Source organism: Mandrillus leucophaeus, unplaced genomic scaffold (genome assembly GCF_000951045.1).
Source record: "Mandrillus leucophaeus isolate KB7577 unplaced genomic scaffold, Mleu.le_1.0 Scaffold395, whole genome shotgun sequence".
Taxonomy (NCBI): domain Eukaryota; kingdom Metazoa; phylum Chordata; class Mammalia; order Primates; family Cercopithecidae; genus Mandrillus; species Mandrillus leucophaeus.
In genome coordinates this window covers 2,816,426-2,837,265 of record NW_012104198.1, presented here as the reverse complement: position 1 = coordinate 2,837,265, position 20,840 = coordinate 2,816,426, and the positions used below count along the sequence as shown (strand labels likewise).

General features: G+C 43.8%; 3 pseudogenes; 1 reads left to right on the top strand and 2 right to left on the bottom strand.

Annotated features, from left to right (window-relative positions):
• Positions 1–7,663: 7,663 nt before the first annotated feature.
• LOC105547753 lies at positions 7,664–9,940 on the bottom strand (annotated as a pseudogene).
• Positions 9,941–11,310: 1,370 nt separating this feature from the next.
• On the top strand, positions 11,311–17,161 carry LOC105547736 (annotated as a pseudogene).
• A 1,711-nt stretch (positions 17,162–18,872) lies between these two features.
• Positions 18,873–20,840, bottom strand: part of LOC105547752 — a 10,528-nt pseudogene continuing 8,560 nt past the window's right edge.

The following is a 20,840-nucleotide window of genomic DNA, read 5'->3' as shown; positions in this document are numbered from 1 at the left end:
GTGAGCCAAGATCACGCACTGCACTTCAGTCTGGATGACACAGTGAGACTTCATCTAAAAAAAAAAAAAAGAACGACTCAATTCACATAATAAACTTTCACAATGGTTAAAGCAGAGCCCTGCTTAGCAATACACAAAAATTATCCTTTGTGATCCACTCATTTTACTGCTGTTGACTTTATTGCTTATGCTTTCGGACAGACACTATCCTTTGACCAAACTTGAGTCAGGCTCCTCTGAGTCCTGTTTCTGACTAGGTCCCAACCTCAGGCTCCGTCCTTCATCCAGGCACTCTGCCCATTTAACCTGTTTCAGCAAAAATCCTGTCAAGTCAGTTTAGCCAGAATCCCCCTGCCCATGAGGTTTCCTCCAAGTAATTTCCCATCTTCTGACCCCCCGCTCCTACTCCCTGACTACAAATCCCCACTTGTCCTTGGTGGAGTTGAAGTCGATCCTAATATCACTCTCCCAGCACAAGACCCCATTGCAGTGGTCCCTGTACCTATCACAGTAGTCCCCGCTCTGAGTAAAATCGTCCTTACGATCTTTTCTCTATTTTCAGAGACAAAGTCTCACTGTGTCACTCAGGCTGGAGTGCAGTGACCCAATCCTAGCTCACTGCAGCCTCAAACTCCAGGCCCAAGCAAACTTCCTGCCACAGCCTCCCGACTAGCTGGGACTACAGGTACCCACCACCAAATGCAGCTATTTTTGTTGTTGTTGTTGTTGTTGTTGTTAAATTCTCTACAGACCCAGGAACTTGATGTGCCCGGCTAATTTTTGTATTATTTCTAGAGACGGGGTTCCGCCATGTTGCCCACGCTGGTCATGAACTCCTGGGCTCAACCAATCCTCTTGCTTCGGGCTCCCAATGTGCTAGGATTATAGGCATTAGCCCTGCAGTTGACCCTTCCTTACAGTCTTTAATAAGGGCAATAAATACTTGTTTGCTTTAACATTTCCCTGTGTCTTCAATCTCCTGAAGTCTTACATGCCTGACATTGTCTTTACTCCACCCAATATCAAAATTCCTTTCTGTCGTCTGGTTCAGTGGCTTACGCATGTAATCCCAGCACTTTGGGAGGCCGAGGTGGGCAGATCACCTGAGGTCAGGAATTCTAGACCAGCCTGGCCAACGTGGCGAAACCTCGTCTCTACTAAAAGTATAAAAATTAGCCAGGTGTGGTGGTGTGTGCCTGTAGCCCCAGCTACTCAGGAGGCTGAGGCAGGAGATTTGCTTGAACCCAGGAGGCATAGGTTGCAGTGAGCCAAGATCATGCCACTGCACTCCAGCCTTGGTGACAAAGCGAAACTCTGTCTCAGAAAAAAAAAAAAAAAAAAAATCCTTTCTTTCAACAGTTTGGAGTTATTACACCATTGTATCCTTGCCTCCAGTGTAGTGTTCGAGAGATCCAATGTCAGTTTAATTATTTTTCCTCTGTAAGTAACCTGCTATTTCTCACTGATCATTTTTAAAATATTTTTTCCTTGTCTTTCACAATTTTACATTTCACTGTTCCTGTGTGTGTGTACTATAACACCTTTAATTCTTAAGTCATTTTTCTAAATCTGAGAAATTCTCATTCATTACTTAAATATACTCTCTTTTTTAATGACTATATTTTCTTGTTATAAGGCTACTATTAGATGTGTTCTGACATTTGTTCTTCTATCCTCCCGATTAATTAACTTTTCCTTCATTTACTTCTTCTCTATCCATTACTGATTACTTTTATGAATTCTTTAGATGTATTTCCTTAGCTCAGTAATTGCTTTTTCAACTATATCAATTTTAACATCCAACTATTCCACTGAATTATTTATTTGAGCAGTTAATGTTTTCATATCCAATAGGTTTTCTTTTTATTTATTTATTCATTTATTCGTTTATTTGAGACAGAGTCTTCCTCTGTTGCCCAGGCTGGAGTGCAGTGGCACGATCTTGGCTTACTGAACCTCTGTCTCCCAAGTCCAAGCAATTCTCCTACCTCAGCCCCTTGAATAGCTGGAACCACAGGCCTGTGACACTATGCCAGGCTAATTTTTGTATTTTTGGTAGAGACAGGGTTTCACCATGTTGGCAGACTGGTCTCGAACTCCTGACCTCAGGTGATCCACTCGCCTAAGACTCCCAAAGTGCTGGGATTATAGGCGTGAGCCACGGTGCCTGTCCTTCCTTTTTTTTTTTGACAGAATTTCACTCTTATTGGCCAGGCTGTTCTTGAACTCCTGACCTCAGGTGATCCTCCTGCCTTGACCTTCCAAAGTGCTGGGATTACAGGCATAAGCCCCCACCTCCGGCCTTTTTTTATTTATTTATTTTTAGACGGAGTTTCACTGTTGTTGCCCAGGCTGGAGTGCAATGGTGTGATCTCAGCTTACTGCAACCTCCGCCTCCCAGGTTCATGTGATTCTCCTGCCCCAGCCTCTTGAGTAGGTTGGGTTACAGGTGTGCACCACCACGCCCAACTAATTTTATATTTTTAGTAGAGATGGGGTTTTGCCATGTTGTTGTTCCTTGAACACCAAAAGAACTTCTCTTTTCTTTCCTGTCCCTCCTCCCATCTTCCAAGCTTATAATACTGGGAATTTTAGTTCAAGACTGCAATTTTTTAAATTTACGGTCTAAAGTTTACACTTTTCGATACATTTTACTATTTTTCTCCTCACCATTGCTTATTGAAATCACCTCCTTTCTCCTAAATTTAGTTTTTCCTTCTGATAGAACTGTATACCAATAATGATTTCTGAAGGGTATATGTGTCGTGAATTTTCTGAATATTTTTTCCCTCATTCTGGATTATCCTGGCTGTATACAGATATCTAGGTTCACCTTTTTGTGTTTGTTTTTGTTTTGTTTTGTTTTGAGACAGTGTCTGGCTCTGTCACCCAGGCTGGAATGCAGTGGCACCATCTCAGCTCACTGCAATCTCCACCTCCTGGACTCAAGCGATTCTCCTGCCTCAACCTCTCAATTAGCTGGGACTACAGGCACGTGGCACCACATCTGGCTACTTGTATTTTTTGTAGAGATGGGTTTCGCCTTGTTGGCCAGGCTGGTCTCGAACTCCTAAGCTCAAGCAATCCTCCCGTCTCGGCCTCCCAAATGCTGGTACTACAGGCATGAGCCACTGCGCCCGGCCCAAAGTTATCTTTAATCAGCTCCTTGAAAAACTTCTCCATTGCATTTTCTCTTCTCTTTTTCTCTGGGACCTTTCAGGATTTTATCTTTCTCCTAGAAATTTTACTCCTACGGTGTGTGGGGGTGGGGGGGGGCGGGGGTGCACCCATGTGTGTGTGTGCACATGTGTGTTAATCACACTCAGAACTAGGTGGCTCTTTTCAGGTGAAGATTCATGTCTTTGTTTAGTTGAGAAAATTCTAGAACATTATTTCTTCAAGTACTGCCTTCTCTCCAGTCTTTCTATTCTTTTCTATTTTTTTTTTTTTTTTTTTTTTTTGACGGAGTTTTGCTCTGTCACCCAGGCTGGAGTGCAGTGGCACAACCTCAGCTCACTGCAATCTCCGCCTCAGGAGTTCATGTGATTCTCCTGCCTCAGTGTCCCTAGTAGCTGGGATTTCAGGCGCCTACCACCCCACCGGGCCAATTTTTGTATTTTCAGTAGAAATGGGGTTTCACCATGTTGGCCAGGCTGGTCTCTAATCCTCACCTCAGGTGATGTGCCTGCCTCCGAAAGTGCTGGGATTACAGGCGTGAGCCACTGCCCCTGGCCCGGTCTTTCTATTCTCTATCTCTGGAACTTCTATTGGATGAACATTGAAACTTCTGGGATCTATTCTCCATTTCCTTTATTATTTTTCTTTCGTACTTTCTATTGCATAGTCCTTTTCTGCTATACGGTGAAGAAGTGCCATGTCTGAACACATTTTTTTCACTGGGTTGTTCCAGTTTCTCTTACTGATATGCAAAAGCTCTGTTGTATATTAGAGATGGTTACTTTTAATTTATTGCGGATCTTTCACCATTTTCCCCCAAATTTGCCTTTTTAAACAGTTGTTTATGGTGTCTTTTGACTTAGATGATAGTTTAACTTTTACATCTTTATGTCAGATTCATTGTTTATAGCCTTGGTGTAATGTCAGGAAGTGCCTATGCCAACTCAAGATGTCTTACACTATAATATTTTCCTAAATTTTCATCTAGTTCTTTATGATTTCATGTTTTCACACTGAATTTTTAGAATTTACTATTTTATGTGGTTTAAAGTGAGGATTTAATCTTTATTTTTTCAAATGGATAGACACTTGTCAAGCAATAATTTATTATACAATCCACCTTTTGCCCACTGTTTGGAAATGCATGCTGAAGTCTGCACATAAATTAGTCTCTTTCTTGATTTTCTATTTTGTTTCACTAATCTGTTTCTATGTGTATTCGTTTTGTATTGTTGCTGTAACAAATTGGCAATAGCTAAGACAATGCTGGACACGGTGGTTCATGCCTGTAATCCCACCGCTTTGGAAGGCTGAGATGGGCGGACCGCTTGAGGTCAGGAGTTTGAGACCAGCATGGCTAACATGGTGAAACCTCGTGTCTACTAAAAATACAAAAATTAGCCGGGTGTGATGGCACACGCCTGTAATCCCAGCTACTCAGGAGGCTGAGACAGGAGGATCCCTTGAACACAGGAGGCGGAGATAGAAGTGAGCCGGGATCACCCCACTGAGCTCCAACTTGGACGACTACAGTGAGACTCCATCTCAAAATATATATATGTAGCTAAGACAAGTTTTGAAAAAGAAGAATAAGGTGGGAGGAATGGCTCTACCATATTTGAATACTTCTTATACAGCTACAGGAATCAAGACTGTAGTATTGTGAGAAGAATAGACACGTAGATCACTGGAACAAAATAGAGAACCTAGAAAAGAACGTAGAAATAGCCCCACGCTGATTTTTTACAAAGAGACAAAAAGAAGGAAGGATCGCCTGCTTAACAAGTGGCGCTGGAGCAGTTGCATATCCATAGGCAAAAAAGAAAGAAAGAAAAAAAAAAAAAAAACCTGTATACAGAAAAAAAAAAAACAAACCCAACACCCAGTGAATCATAGATTTAAATGTAAAATATAAAACTGAAAAAACTTTCACAAGAAAACATAGGAGAAACGTCTGAGATCTAGGGCACAGTGAACGGTTCAAACAACATAATCCATAAGGAAAAAAAATAAATTAGATTTCATCCAATTTAAAACTTTGGCTCTGTAGAAACTGTGTTAAAAGGATGAAAAAACAGGGTATAAACTGGGAGAAAATGCTTGCAAACCACATATCCAACAGAGGACTCACATCCAGAATATATAACGGGTATGTATAGTACTCTCAAAACTCACCGGTAGGCTGCGCGTGGTGGCTCACGCTTGCAATCCCAGCACTTTGGAGTTCGAGGTGGACAAAGCGTAGATCCCTTGAGGCCAGGAGTTCGAGACCAGCCCAGGCAACATGGCAAAACCCATCTCTACTGAAAACACAAAAATTAAACAGGTATGATGGGTCGCGCCTGTAATCCCAGCTATGCGGGAGGCTGAGGCATGAGAATCGCTTGAACCTGGGAAGCAGAGGTTGGAATGAGCCAAGATCATGCTACTGCATTCCAGCCTGGGTAACACAGCGAGACTCTGTTTCAAAAACAAAACAAAACATGGATAAAAGCAAACAAACAAATAATCCAATTAGAAAATTATGAAAAGATATGAACATACATTTCACTGAAGAGGAAATAAGCAAAGAAGTATATGAAAAGATGTTCAACATTCATTTGCTTCACTAGATGCAAATTAAGACCATGATGAGGTATCACTGCACCCTTATTACAACAGCTCAAATAAAAGATGTACTGACAACACCAAATGGTGACAAGGATGCAGAGAAACGACATTTTGTAAAATGCGGCTGGGAAGGTAAAATCTTACAGCCACTCTGGAAAGCAGTTTGGTAGTTTCTTATACAACTAAACATGCAATGACCTTACAATTCAACAATTACACTTCAGAGAAGTTAAAATTTATCCCCATCCAGAAATTTGTACATAATTGTTCGTAGTAGCTTTACTTGTAATAGCCAATAGCTGGAAATAATCCATATGTCCTACAATAAGTGAATGGTCAAGCTGTGGTACATCCATCCCATGGAATACTACTCAGTAATAAAAATGAAATATTGGTCATGCACGGTGGCTCACGCCTGTAATCCCAGTACTTTGGGAGGCCAAGACAGGCAGATCATGAGGTCAGGAGTTCAAGACCAGCATAGCCAACATGGTGAAACCCCATCTCTACTAACAATACAAAAATTAGCTGGGCCTGGTGGTGTGTACCTGTAGTCCCAGCTACTCAGGAGGCTGAGGCACCTGAATCGCTTGAATCCGGGAGGCAGAGGTTGCAGTGAGGCAAGATCGCACCACTGCACTCCAGCCTGGGCGACATAGTGAGACTCTGTCTCAACATCAGCAACAAAAATATGAACTATTGATACACAAATATTAATATCTTGGATGAATCTCTAGGGAATTATGCTGAGTGAAATAAGCCTCTAAAATGTTATGTACTATGAGATTTCATTTGTACAGCATTCTAGAAAAGATAAAATTGTAGAAATGAAAAACGGATTAGTGGTTGCCACGGGTTAGGGATGGTGGATGGGAGGAGAGTCGGTATTACTAAAAATAAGTAGCACAAGGGATAGCATTGTGGTGACGGAAATGTCTGTACCTTTTTTTTTTTTTTTCATTCCAAGATGGTGTCTCACTTTGTCACCCAGGCTGGAGTGCAATGGCAGGATCTCAGCTCACTGCAACCTCTGCCTCCCAGGTTTGAGCCATTCACCTGTCTCAGACTCCCGTGTAGCTGGGACTACAGGCATGTGCCACCACGCCCGGCTAATTTTTGTATTTTTAGTAGAGATAGGGTTTCACCATGTTGGCCAGGCTGGTCTCCAACTCCTGACCTCAAGTGATCTGCCTACCTTGTCCTACCAATGTGCTGAGATTACAGGCGTGAACCACTGCACCTTGCCATGTTCTGTATCTTTTTTCTTCTGAAATACATGCTTTATTTTAAATTTAAAGAAATATTTAAAATAAACATTTTTTTCACAAATTACAATCAAACACTCAAAACAATTTAGGAATTTTAAACACTAATTCTTAATTCAAAGTAATGACATCCATAGAATACATTCTGGCATTGGCCCAATATGAAGTTTACTTAATATTGGTGTTTTACATATGACTAACCATTCATCCTTCCTGAAATTCAATGCTAACAGTGATTTGACTTTACAAGGTGAAGCCTTTTTTTTAATACCCCAGAGATAACTTTTTCAAATACAAAACATATATACCAGCAAAGAAATTATAAAAACATATATAAAGTATACTAAAGGACATGATTTAAAGGCTGTCTGTATACGTAGATGCGTTTCACCTTAGAAAGTATGCCATTACTTTCCCTTTCTTACATTGCAAAGCAAACAGCAGCTTCATAAACATTGTTCTATTATGTATCAACTGAAAAAAAACATATATTCCACAAAAAGATTTTGAAGACACATGGAAGTGGAATATGCCCTCATTAAGAGCCAAGCCTTTACAGGACCACCTGTCTCCAGCTGGCTCCCAGCGTCCACTGAAAATAGCTGCTACCCTCAGAAAGACAAGATGGTCTTGTTAATGATTTCTATGGATTCTCGACTCTCATCCTCCTTGACCACCAGTGGAGGAGAAACCTCATGATGTCACCATGGGTGTGCTTGGCCAGAAGTCCATTATCTCGAAGTCTTAGACACACCTTCCAAGCAGCACAATCTTTGGTTCCTTTAATAACATTAGAGACTAATAATTCTTTTCCTCACCGGACATGGTGGCTCACACCTGTAATCCCAAAACTTTGGGAGGCCTAGGCGGGTGGATAGCCTGAGGTCAGGAGTTCAAGACCAGCCTGGCTAACATGGTGAAACCCCATCTCTACTAAAAGTACAAAAATAGCCAGGAATACTGGCTCATGCCCGTAAACCCAGCTGCTCATGAGGCTGAGGCAGGAGAATTGCTTGAACCGAAGAGATGGAGGTTGTGGTGAGCCAAGATCGCGCCATTGCACTCCAGCCTGGGCAACCAGAGTGAACCTCTGACTCAAAATAAATAAATAAATAAATAAATAAATAAATAAATATTTTCCTCTGATGGCAGTTACAACATCAGAAGGTAACTTCATGGGTTCATTTCTCAAGATAATATCCATTTTTTCTGCATTTTCAGCAAAGTTTTCTTCTTCTAAAACCTCAAGGGCTGAAATGGCCACTTCGCAGCCTAGTGGATTGCCACAGTATGTGGACCCATGTTCCCCTGCCTTAATGGTCAGCATTATGTCATTGTTCCTCAGCATGGCAGACACAGATTATCAGCCCCCAGAAAGGGCCTTTCCAAGGAGGACTGTATCAGGTCTGACATTTTCATAATCAACAACCAGCCATCTACCAGTTCTGGCCAATCCTGTCTGTATTTCATCAGCAATGAACGGAACCAAGATGGGAGCATGAGCTGGGATGAGTGTAAGTTAAAATGCCACAAAGCTTACTGTTCTTACAGAGATTCAGCTAGTTTTTTCTCTTTCTTTCTTTCTTTCCTTTTTTCTTTCTTTCCTTCCTTCCTTCTTTCCCTTCCTACCTTCTCTCTTTCTTTCGTTCTTTTTTCTTTCTTTCTTTCTTTCTTCCCTCCCTCCCTTTCTTCTTTCCATCTTTCTTTCTTCTTTTCTTTTCTCTTCTTTCTTTCCCTTCTCTTTTTTCTTTTTTTTTTTTTTTTTTTTTTGAGACAGTCTGGCTCTGTCACCCAGATTGGAGTGCAGTGCTGTGATCTCAGCTCAGTGCAAACTCTGCTTCCCGGGTTCAAATCATTGAGTGAGCCCAGGAGGTTGAGACCAGCCTGGGAAACATAGCAATAGGCAGGGTGGTGCAGGCCTATAGTCCAGAGGGCAAGGCAAGAGGATGGCTTGAGCCCAGGAGGTCGAGACCAGCCTTGACAACATAACGAAACTGTCTCTACTAGAAAACTTAAAATTTCAGTGGGAGCGGGGTGGTGTGAGCCTGTAGTCCCGAGGCCAAGGCGGGAGGATTGCTTGAGCCTAAGAGGTTAAGGCCAGCCTGGCTAACATAGTGAAACCCAGTTTCCACTAAATAAATAAATAAATAAATAAATAAATAAAATCTGGGCAGGGCGGTGCATGCCTGTAGTCCTGAGGCTGAGGCGGGAGGATCGCTTGAGCACAGGAGGTCTAGACCAGCCTGGCCAACATAGCAAAGAAGGCTCTACTAAAAAAAAAAAAAAAAAAATTAGTTGGAGCGGGGTGGTGCATGGATGTAGTTTGGGGATCGAGGCGGGAGGACTGGACAAGGCGGATGTAACCAACACCACAATCACATCCCATAAGTAAATACATTTTCCTGTCTCCAGGGCTCCAGGTAAAGGATGGTAATTGTGCACACCATACTTAGATTCCCTTTCAAAAATGTAATCAGAGGTTAGAGGGCCTTGGACTGTTTTTTCAGTTGCAACATGTAGAAGCCACTAAAGAATGAACGCCACGACAAAATGTGGCTGAGGTGGCGACAATATTCTGCAATGTCACTGCCCAAGGATGATGGACCAATCAAGGCAGTTAGTGAACTCCATCGGGCCAATCAGAAGTCAGAACAGTAGGCAGGCTAAGCGAAGCTGATGTGGCGTCTATCAGTCCAGCCTCCAGGGACAGAACCTTCCCAAACGGGAAGGGGCGGGGAGGGGGGATCCAGGGCAGAGACTCTGATTTTCCCACCTAAAGCATCCCCTGGGATTAGCTACTTTAAGTTCAGAGTACGCATGTTCTGACTTTCTGTCTTTTTGGATACTTCCAAAATCAGAGTAAGGATGCACTGATTTTGTCTTTCCATTCTTCCTACCCCTCCCCGAAACTCTCCTCCACCCCTCCACCAGTGGTGCATTTGTTATCTAGTTTTAATAAAGAGTGTATATGAGGCAGGTCGCCATCTCAAATCCTTCCTGTCAGTTTCCAACATTTTCAGTTATGGGATTTTTCCTAGGAACTCTGTAGTAACTTATGAAATTTGGGGCGGGAGAGGCGGCTCACGCGGGTAATTCCTGCACTTTTGGACGCCACAGGTGGTGGATCGCTTGAACCCGGGAGGCAGAGGTTGCAGTGAGCCAAGATCAGGTCACTGCACCCCAACCTGGGCAACAGAGTGAGACCCTGTCTCAAAAGGAAAAAAAAATAAAGCTCACTCAAATCATTCCTCCTGGGCTCAAGCAATCCTCTCGCTTCAACCTTGAGACTACAGGTGCTCACCACCTGGCCCCTGCTAATTTTTGTTTGTTTGTTTCTTTGTTTGTTTAGTAGACACGGTTTTGCTATATTGACCAAGCTGGTTTCAATTTCCTACCTCCTGGGCTCAAGTGATCCGCCCACCTTGGCCTCCCAAAGTGCTGCAATATCACAGGCCTGTGCCACCACTCCCAGCTAATTTTTTGTATTTTTTGTAGACACGGGGGTTTGCTGTGTTTCCCAAGCTCGTCTCGACCTCCTGGGCTCAAGCAACCTGCACGCCTTGGCCTGTCAAACTACTGGGATTACAGGCGTGAGCCATTGCGCCTGGCTGATTGCTGCATCTTGAAAAACCCCACGTTCTCTCTAAGTGATGGCAGGCTCTTGTAGTCTCAGAAATTCTAGCTTTCTTCCTCCTGATAATTTACAAATCACCCAGTAATACCCTCTAAATCTGTTCATATTAGCGATGCTCATTTCTCTTCAACAGAACAGAACCCCCCATCCCTCTGCCTGATCAGATCCATCACCAGAGAGACCATGTAATCTCTGGGACTCACTTCCCTTCCTTTATTTATTGAGTGGGGGTGTCAGAATGCCCCCACTGAATAAAATTACAAAGTCACGTCCCTGCCTCCCCAACAAGGGTCTGTACATCTTTCAGGGTAAGCCTAGCCACAGGGAAACTACTAACAACAGTAGCCAACCCCCTCCCAAAGACTCAAGGTTGCGTTGCCCATAGGAAACCTGTCATCCCCAATCAATACTTCTCCCAGAGACCCCTGGCTCCCTGTTTCCATCTGACTTCTCCCCATGTCCTTACTCAGGGACAGATAAGCCCTGGATGGAGAAATGCAGCACCTGATTCCAGGTGACTGAGTGTGGCCGGCCTTCACTGATTTCTCCCTCTACAGGACCAAAGGTCCTACGGCTGGAAAGACTCAGGCAGTTTCTCTTGCAGGTTAGACTGGTCCCGGTGCCATGAATGGAGATGACGCCTTTGCAAGGAGACCCAGGGTTGCTTCTAAAATGCCAGAAAAGATACGAAAGGTGAGGTGACCTGGAGGGGGCAGAGTAGTGGACCAGGGGACAGTGTGGGGTGACTAGGTTTCTGAGGAGGGGAGGACAGAGGTACTGGAGACAAGGAGCAGGGTCTCGGGGGAGATCTGGGCCCTTGGGAGCCTCTCACTCTCACTCTGTCATCACCTAGCATCTCTGGAGACAAGTCTGTGACCGTGCACTACATTTGGTGACTCTCACTCCATTCAGGAAGGTGGGAAGAGAGCCAGCCAGCAGCGTTAAAGCTTTACTGTGTGGCAGGGGAGAAGCCAGGGTAGTTCCCTGATGTTGTCTCAGTTAGCCATGACATCAACCAGGATGGATTATCATCCCCACTTCCCAGATCCAGCACACAGGAAGCAGCTCCAGCTGAATGGCAGACATGCCTAGCTGAGTCACTGCCAAAATTTCTTTTTTTTTTTTTTCCTAGACCTTTGATGATGTTACCAAATAATTATCTAAGAAAGAGTGGGAAAAGATGAAAGCCTCGGAGAAAATCATCTATGTGTACATGAAGAGAAAGTATGAGGCCATGACTAAACTAGGTAACAGAAAGTTCTAGGTACAGACAAGTCTGGGGACACATGAGCATCCCTTTTCCTGCCTAGGCTACTTCTTAGCTGCAGAAAGTACCCCACATTTTCCTTTTGTGCAGGGAAAAATCGCAAGGCAGCTTCTGAGTGTTCTGCTCTTCTGTGTCCTGTCAGGCCTTAGAGCAGGGACTAGCCACAGTGGAGTTTATACCTGGATCCTGCACGTTTCTCTCCCATAGGCGTCTGTTCTGATGAGCCCAACTGTCTCTGTGGCATCTCGGCACCCTGCCACCGACTGCACCTTCCTTCCCTCGGCTTGTCTCTCTCTCTCTTTTTTTTTTTTTTTTTTTTTTTTTGAGTCAGAGTCTCACTCTGTCACCTAGGCTAGAGTGTAGTAGTGCAATCACAGTTCACTGCAACCTCGAACTCCTGGGCTCAAGCAATCCTCCTGCCCAGCTTCTGGAGTAGCTGAGGCTACAGGCACGTGCCACCATGCCCAACTTATATTATTTTATATTTTGTAGATATGGTGGTCTCTCTCTGTTGCCCAGACTCATCTCAAGCTCCTGGCCTCAACTTTTCCTGCATCCTCAGCCTCCCAAAGTGCTGGTACTACAAACATGAGCCATCATGCCAGGCCTAAGCTTGTCTCTTAAAGAATAAACATTTTGCTTCTTTCTAGGTTTCAAGGTCACCCTCCCACCTTTCATGCATAATAAACGGGCCACAGACTTCCAGGGGAATGATTCTGATAATGGCTGTAACCATGGGAATCAGGGTGAGTAGGTGGGAAGGGGCTGGAAAGGGTGGTCTTCTCTAGCCCAACTGCTTTTCAGCTCAGCTACCTGGGAGAGATCCTTTTCTTTTTCTTTTCTTTTCTTTTTTTTTTTTTTTTTTGGATACAGTTTTGCTCTTATCGCCCAGTCTGCAGTGCTATAGGTCAATCTCAGCTCAAGGCAACCTTCACCTCACAGATTCAAGCGATTATTCTTGCTCAGTCTCCCATGTAGCTGGGCTTACAGGCGCCTGCTCCCATACCCAGCTAATTTTTGTATTTTTGGTAGAGACGGGGTTTCACCATGTTGGGCAGGCTGGTCTCAACCTTCCTGACCGCAGGTGATCCACCTGCCTCAGCCTCCCGAAGTGCTGGGATTAAAGGCGTGAGCTCCCACTCCCCCCCTGTTTGTAATATTTCTAATATTCTCAATAAACAAATCAGATCTAACATAGCTGTGGGGTAATGTTGAGATCTGACTGGACTCAATATTATTCCCCATACTTTTCTGTGTGTTTGAAATATTTCTTTTTTAAATGACATGTTGTTCTTGCTAAGCACTGCTAATGAATCAAAGGACAGTTAAGAAAATGTTACAAGTGAAAGATAATATTAAAGTCACAGATCCGCAAAAAACTTCCAGAGTATGTTTCATTAACACCATGTAGGTATTGCATAAGTATCTTAACAGAGAAGATGATGAACACATTATGTAACAAAGATTGCTGTTTCTCTGTATTTTATCAAAACCAAATAGCCTTCTCATTTTCAAACAACACTGAATCTCCGTGATGAGCCTGGAAGAGATTTTAAAACAGTGATCCCTTATCCAACACGCAGAGAACTTTCCCACTTGTCAGTGACGAGAGATAACATAGGGTGAAAAAAAGACAGGTTCTTAGGTAGAGAGATTTGAGCATTTCAGGAACATAAAGGGGACATATGTGAGCTCATCTGCTCTGACAACACAATTGTAAAACAAGGTCAGAATGTCTAAACTGTCTTCAGTAGACCTATTACTCCCCAGCTAAACAGGCCGGATTCTACAGTCTCCCACAATCACTATAAGAGGTCTGAAAATCCAGTGCTTGAGTATCTGCCAAGTTTTTGACATTAAAGGAGTATCTTTATACTGAAAATATTTCAGAGCCACTGGACTAAATCATCCATGGTTCATCACACATTTAACAGCTTAATGGACATACTATAGGATTCACCCATTTCAAGTGTACAGTGATTTTTAGTTGTTGTACATCTTGAGTGGATACAGTTCAGATTCCCAACCAATCAATTTAATTATTTGGGAAAAAGTAAAAGATATGTAATGAAATAAGATGAGACTGTGATGGGGTTTAGTCCCCATCTGATACACCATGAGATGGATAATTCTGAATTGATGCCACCAATAAATGAATCAACCAGGACTAAACATAATTCAGAAGCAAATCTCAAATAACTCCTCAACAGTGAGTGGACTCATAACCCTCTGCTGCAGAATGCCCTCATGCAACAGAAGTCTCTCTAGAGTTTGGAAATCTTTACCAACAAAGAAAAATTCTGATGTATTCTTTCAGTTGAACATCCTCAGATGACTTTCGGCAGGCTCCAGGGAATCTTCCTGAAGGTGAGTATCTCTCAAATCCAAAGGACCAGAGAACCTTTGTCCATCCATGGATGCGAACACTGGTAAGAGTGGGAGAATATAAAAAATGCCCTCACTGCCTTTTTCTCCCCATGTCCCAGGTTTCTCCTACTTTAGGCGAGGGTAACTCTCCCAGCATTGCTGAGAACATTGACTAAGATAACGCATGTGAAGATGCTTTGTAAGCTCTAAAGCACTATAGAAATGTCACTGATACTGTTTATCTGTGACCTTCACATTATAAAGATCATGCCCAAGAAGCCAGCAGAGGAAGGAAATGATTCGAAGGAAGTGCCAGAAGCATCTGGCCCACAAAACGATGGGAAATAGCTGTGCCCCCCGGGAAAAGCAAATACCTCTGAGAAGATTAACAAGAGATCTGGTAAGAGGAAATAATTCGGGAACAACCCCTCTGGCTTCCCTGGCTATGTTCAGGTGTGGGGACTGGGTGTGTGGCATGGATCCCAGACAAGCCTGGGTCCAGGCTGGGCTGAGGAGCTCGCCCAGCTCCAGATGAGATGTTAGACATGACTTCCAGAGACACAGACTGGAGTTGTCATCCATATAAAAAAACCACATGACTTGGGTCAAGTCTTCCAAATTTTCTCAATTCCAGATTCCTAGTCCATAAGATGGAAATAAAGAGTCAGAGTTCATAAATTGTTTGGAGGCATTAAATTAAATCTAGAAGGCCTGATGACATGAAAGGTGCTCAAGCAATTCTGTCTGTAATTACCTGGGATCATATCTTACGCAGCTCAATGCCTGATACCCAATACATGTGTACTTCAGATATATTGCAGACCACTGCAATAAAGTGAGTCACACATTTTTGTTGTTGTTGTCGTTTTGCAGTGCATAAAAACTTTATGTTTACACTATACTGTAGTCATTAAGTGTGCAATAGCATTATGTCTAAAAATGTACATACCTTAATTTTAAAATAATTCATTGATAAAAAATGCTAACAATCTTCTGAGCCTTCAGTGAGTCACACTCTTTTTGCTGGTGGAGGGTCTTGCCTCGGTGTTGATGGCTGCTGGCTGATCAAGGTGGTGGTTGCTGAAGGCTGGAGGGGCTGTGGAAGTTTCTTAAAAGGACACAACTATGACATTTGCCGCATAGATTAGGTCTCCCTTTCATGAAAGATTTCTCTGTAGCATGTGATGCTATTGGTTAGCATTTTACCCATAGTAGAACTTCCTCAAAGTTGGAGTCAGTCCTCTCTAGCCATGAAAGTCCTAGACGGCATCTCCTTCCAATAGAAAGCTATTTTATCTACATTGAAAATCAGTTGTTTAGTGGAGCCACCTTCATCAGTGATCTTAGCTAGATCTTCCGGATAACTTGCTGCAGCTTCTCCATCAGGGTTTGCTGCTTCACCTTGCATTTTTATGCTGTGGAGACGGCTTCTTTCCTTAAACCTCACGAACCAACCTCTACTAGTTTCACACGTTTCTCCTGCAGCTTCTTCACTTCTCTCAGCTTTCATGGACTGGAAGAGAGTTCAGGTCTTGCTCTGAATTAGACTTTGGCTTAAGGGAATGTTGTGACTGGTTTCATGTTCTATCCTCATCACACAATCTTTCTCTATTTCAGCAGTAAGGCTGCTTTGCATTCTTATTTGTGTGTTCACTGGAGTATTAGTATTATTATTCCCTTCAAGAACTTTTCCTTTGCATTCACAGCTTGACTGTTCGGTGGAAGAGGCCAAGCTTTCAGCCTCTCTTGGCTTTCAGCATGCCTTCCTCACTAGGTTTAGCCATTTCTAGCTTGTGATTTAAAGCGAGAGACATGTGACTCTTCCTTTCATTTGAACACTTAGTGGCCATTGTAGGATTCTTAACTGTCATAATTTCAGTGTTGCTGTGTCTCAGGAAATAGGGAGGCCCAAAAAAAGGAGGACAGACAGGGAACAGCTCATTAGTGGAGCAGTCAGAACACACACAACATTGGTCGATTAAGTTTGTCATCGTCTATGGGTGCAGTTCCTGGTACCCCCAAAATAATTACTCACAAAGGGGTGTCTATAGTCATAATAACTTAATTGTACATTTTAAAAAACTAAAAGAGTGTAAATGGATTGTTTGTAACAGAAGGATAAATGGTTGAGGGGATGGAGACCCTATTTTCCATGATGTGATTATTACCCATGGCATGCCGGTATCAAAGCATCTCATGTACCCCATAAGAATATATACTTACTGTGTACCCACAAAACTAAAAAACAAAAATTATTTTAAAACACCAAAGAACAACAAAACAATTGCAATCATAATATCAAAGCTCACTGATAACAGATCACCATAACAGATATAATAATAATGGAAAAGTGTAAAATTGGTGAGAATTTCAAAAAAAAATTGCAGTATCTGCGAAGCAGTATAAAAATGAGGTGTCATAAAACAAGGTATGACTGCAAGCCCTTAACAAATACGTGCAGCATGGAAGCTAGGTATGGGTGAATGTTCCCGTAAGTGAAGAGGTTGGAAATCTAAACCTAACAAGGGAAGGAGCCAGAAGCTAAAACTTTAACTGGCATTTGCAGTGTACTGGTGTGGGTCTAAGGTCTCAGACTCTCTAAGCCAGAGGATGTGAAAAACTGGATAAAGAAGGCCCATGGGCACTTGGGAGGAAGGAGGCATCTCCTGTTTTTGAGTAAACAGAGCCTAACACTGTCTAACTTACCCAACCCTCACTTTCCAACTCTTCTCCATCATAGGACCCAAAAGGGGGAAACATGCCTGGACCCACAGACTGTGTGAGAGAAAGCAGCTGGTGATTTATGAAGAGATCAGCGACGCTGAGGAAGATGACGAGTAACTCCTTAAGTGAACCTTCGGCTCATCCCTCACATCCCTGCAGATGTGCTCTTCTGTTATGGTACCGGTATCCCATCTTGTCACTTGTTCCCCAAATCATTCCCTTTTCTAGGATACAGCATTGAAGCTGAATGATGAAACTCCCCTTTCTCTTTCTTTCTTTCTTTTTTTTTTTTTTTTTTGGAGGGATTATTCTTGCTCTGTTGCCCAGGCTGGATGTGGTGGGGCGATTTTGCCTCACTGCAACTTCCACATCCGGGGTTCAAGTGATTTTCTTGCCTCAGCAACCTGAGTAGGTGGGATTACATGTGTGCACCCCCAAACGCAGCTAATTTTTGTATTTTTAGTAGAGATGAACTTTCACCATGTTGGTCAGGCTGGTCTCGAACTCCTGACCTCGTGATCCACCTGCCTTGGTCTCCCAAAGTGCTGGGTTTACAGGCGTGAGCCTCTGCGCCCGGCCGATTTACCATGCTCTTTCTACTCCCTACCCTGTATATCCAGTGATGCTCCCTAACCAGGATGCTGTGGGTTCCCAAACCCCAGGTCAGCCCTGATATGCGGGACACATCTTCCTCTAGCTTAGGAATTGATAACGTAGACAAGGAAGTCACTGTGGCATGAGCAGATGGTTCACTTCAAGGAACCATGGAAGGCGTGTGCAGGTCCTGAGGTAGGGCAGAATCGGAGTGTGCAGGGTCTCCATATCAGGAGGACTTGAGACTGAGTTGTCACACGGCGGGAACTCACTGCCACTTACTTTCCTTCTCTCTTCTTGCCTCAGCTTCAGGGATATAACACATGCCCGTGATGAGAAGCAGACCTTGGTGACCTTTCACGAACATGGGCATGGCTGTGAACCCCTTGCCATCAGGTGTATAGCAAGTGAAAGCAAGTGTTCACAACAGTGAAAAGTTGAGCATCATTTTTTTTAGTGTGGCAAAAGTTCGATGTTAGCGTTTCCGTTGTATTTTCTTGCAGTGTGCCATTCTGTTAGATATTACCGTTTTCATTGATGAGCAAGACATACTTAATGCGTATGTCGGTCTGTGTATCCATACACCTACCTTAGAAAACAAGCACAGTCAGGTATTCTCTGCATAGAACAGCACTATCCTCCTCTCTCCCCAGATGTGACTACTGAGGGTAGTTCTGAGTGTTTAATTTCAGATATTTTCCTCTGCATTTACACACCACACACACACCCACACAAACACCAAGTAACACTATAAGCATCTCCCATCTTCTTGCACTCCCCTCATCTGATTCCCTGTATCAGTCAATAACAGTTAATAAAACTTTGCAAACGTTCCCCAGTTGTTTGCTCCTCTCATTATTCTGGACACAGGTCTCTGCACATGTGTGAATATTTCTTTAGGAAAGATTTTTAGAAGTGGAATTTCTGGGTCAAAGGAGTCATTTATTCAACAAAAACCTAATGAGTGCATCCTTGTCCTGAGCGCTGTTCTAGGTGATGGAGAGACATCAGGGAACAAGGCAGACAGATGTTCCTGACCACCATTCCAGAGAAGGATGTTTCCAGTTGTTGGTTTGTTTGTTTGTCTGTTTTTTCCAGAGATGGGGTCTTGCTCTGTCCAGGCTGGAGTGCAGTGGCATGATCATAGCTCAATGCCGCCTTGAACTCCTGGGCTCAAGCGACCCTCCCATCATGGCCTCCTAAAGTGCTAGGATTCAGGTGTGAGTCACCGCTCCTAGCCTCCAGTTTTTATTTTGATGGAGACTATACACTTCAGTCCTGGAGCAGGATTCTGCAGCAGGTGGTTGGGCATCTTGGCCTTCGCTCTCTGAACAATTTTCAAGTTAAAGATCTGGGACCGTCCATTTGGGAGTATGTGGGAGGAGACACAGATGAAATCATCATCTGGGGAACGTGGAGGAATGAGGAAGATGCGTGCATGGTAGACCCTGTAATGGACAGGGAATAAAGAGTCCACTTAGTCTCCATGCAGGGGAGCAACGGTGGGAAAGTCCCCTGGACAGAAGCATGAGACTGCCCATCAAGGGTCTCACCAACCAAGGGCCTGGGGACTGGGGTGGGGACGATGATTGGGGAATGGGACAGTTCTTTCTCACAGGTACCACCGCACGGTGCAGAGGGGAAACAATTGTGGGGAAAGGAAGGGCAGAGCTGAGTCTGTTTTAGAACAAACCATTGTGTGTGAATGGAGACATCAAAGCTCCATTCACACACAATGGACTTGAAACACCAGACCTGGGTGGAGGCAGGATTGGAGCAGTTTGACCATCCGTGGCCCATCACTTTAGCCTCCTGGACCTCCCCAGCCTTGGAAGGAGGACACTATCATCATTATGCCTATATGATAGATGAGAAACGGAGTCCCAGACAGATGGTAGGCATCTTGTCACAGGTTCTACAGCTGGCAGGTGCAGGAGGGGCTGAGTTTAGAGCTCACTGACTCTAGAAACATTAAGGAGGACAGGTGCGTGTGATGGAGGGAGGGAGAATTGAACAAGTCCAGGGTTCTGTCCCCAGTCACAAGGTAGAGGCTGTGGGTTCATTTTCCCAAGACAAGGATCACTCGGACAGAGAGAGTGCAGGGAGGGAGAGGCAATCATGGTCATAGTGAGGACAGTGGGAGACAGAGATATGCAGGGTGGGCAGAAGAGGGTCAGGCAAAGAAGCAGGGGAGGCCCAAGGCCAAGTGTGGGCTGTCACAACCACCAGAGGAAGAGGGTGTCAGGAAGGAGATTGTGGAGTTCCATGAGCAGCAGAGGTTCCCCAGATCTGTGAGCATGTCCTGCCTGGCACTGCAGGAAGAGGTGGCTTCCAACCAGGTCAGTGTGGACGTACCTCTACCTGTGTCTCAGAGGAAACAAATTCTATTTTATCCCAACATGGTTCTGTATTACACAAATATAACATTCCGATACTAGATATTGAGTACCTTATCCTCCATGCAAATAGAAGAGAGCATGATTTGATTTTTCTTTCTCCCTGGGATGATGGAATCCATAAGTTGGGTCCCCCAGCCTACAAGAGAGGTGCAAGGAAGGGTAGCTGGAAGATTGTGAGTCGTGACAGGGAACATTTTTCCTTAGGTTCCTTGGGTATATAAAGCTCCTGATTATTTGTCTATCAAGGGTAAAGAGTGAACATGGTCCCCTCTCCACAAATGTGTTTCTCTCCTTCACTATTGCTGTGAAGGGCTGAAGTTCCATCAAGTTCTGATACATTACTTTATTATTATTATTATTATTATTATTATTATTATTATTATTATTTTGAGACAGAATGTCACTCTGTCGTCCAGGCTGGAGCACAGTGGCTAGATCTTGGCTCACTGCAAGCTCTGCCTACCAGGTTCAAGTGATTCTCCCACCTCAGTCTCCTGACTAGCTGGGAATCCAGGCACGTGCCGCCACACCCAGCTAATTTTTTGTATTTTTAGTAGAGACGGAGTTTCACTGTGTTAGCCATGATGATCTCAATCTCCTGACCTCGTGGTCCACTGACCTTGGCCTCCCAAAGTGTTGGGATTACAGCCCTGAGCCACTACGCCCAACGATACATTAGTTTTTTAGTGTTTTTGTGAGACAGGATAGCACTCTGTCGCCCAGGCTGCAGTGCAGTGATGCAATTACAGCTCACTGCAGCCTCGATCTCCCAGGCTCAAGGGATTCTCCCACTTCAGCTTCCA